A 360-nucleotide genomic window follows, 5' to 3' on the forward strand; every position below is an offset into this window, starting at 1 on the left:
GGAGCCGGGCACCGCCCCGGACACTCTAGGCCCCCACCCTCACCCCCTGCTTTGCTCTTGTTAGCTTCGAGGCAGAGTCACAGTGGCAGCTTTGAGAGTTGGACACCAGGTCCCTGAAGTGATTTCTAGGCTCCAGGTATGTGGGGGGTGGAGGGGACAGTGCAGATCCAGGGTGAGAGGAAGAGCTTTGAAACTGCCATCCTTGCCCCTATCCTGGCTCCTCCTGGGGACTTCCAGCCCCTGCCTGCTAAGTCCTAGCTCTGACAGTTCCTGGGCGGGGGGTGGGGGGAGGGTGTTGGAGTGGGGGTGGGCCAAGGCTCAGGAAGAGGAGAGGGTCTCTCTCCCTCACCGCACAGGTCT

This window comes from Galeopterus variegatus, unplaced genomic scaffold (assembly GCF_000696425.1).
Source record: "Galeopterus variegatus unplaced genomic scaffold, G_variegatus-3.0.2 Scaffold1088, whole genome shotgun sequence".
NCBI lineage: Eukaryota > Metazoa > Chordata > Mammalia > Dermoptera > Cynocephalidae > Galeopterus > Galeopterus variegatus.